General features: G+C 73.1%; 1 protein-coding gene across 1 annotated transcript in view; it reads left to right on the top strand.

Moving 5' to 3' along the window:
• The window catches only part of LOC104527593 (cationic amino acid transporter 3-like), a gene marked incomplete at its 3' end in the record, with an annotated part of 3,252 nt that overhangs the window by 1,624 nt on the left and 1,401 nt on the right, over positions 1–227 (top strand). The gene's annotated exons all lie outside the window — the stretch shown is intronic.

The following is a 227-nucleotide window of genomic DNA, read 5'->3' as shown; positions in this document are numbered from 1 at the left end:
GCAGCCGCCTCCTTCCCTCCCACGCCAGCCCCGAGCCCCTTGCCGGGGAGCGTGGTGCAGCGGGAGAGCACGGCTTTGCAAAGGCCGGGGACGGCGGGCACGGTGGTTGTGTCATTGTGCCCATGTGCACAGAGGATCCGCGTTCAGCGGGAGCTGCTGTGGGGGCAGAGGGGTGGCAGAGGCAGGGGGGCGCGCGCCCAGCTCCTGGGCGGCCCCACGCCAGGCAG

The sequence above is a fragment of the Antrostomus carolinensis genome, unplaced genomic scaffold, assembly GCF_000700745.2.
Source record: "Antrostomus carolinensis isolate BGI_N321 unplaced genomic scaffold, ASM70074v2 scaffold35470, whole genome shotgun sequence".
NCBI classification, from domain to species: Eukaryota; Metazoa; Chordata; class Aves; order Caprimulgiformes; family Caprimulgidae; genus Antrostomus; species Antrostomus carolinensis.
Note: the sequence above shows the minus strand (reverse complement) of the source record. Positions and strands in the feature narration are given on the sequence as shown.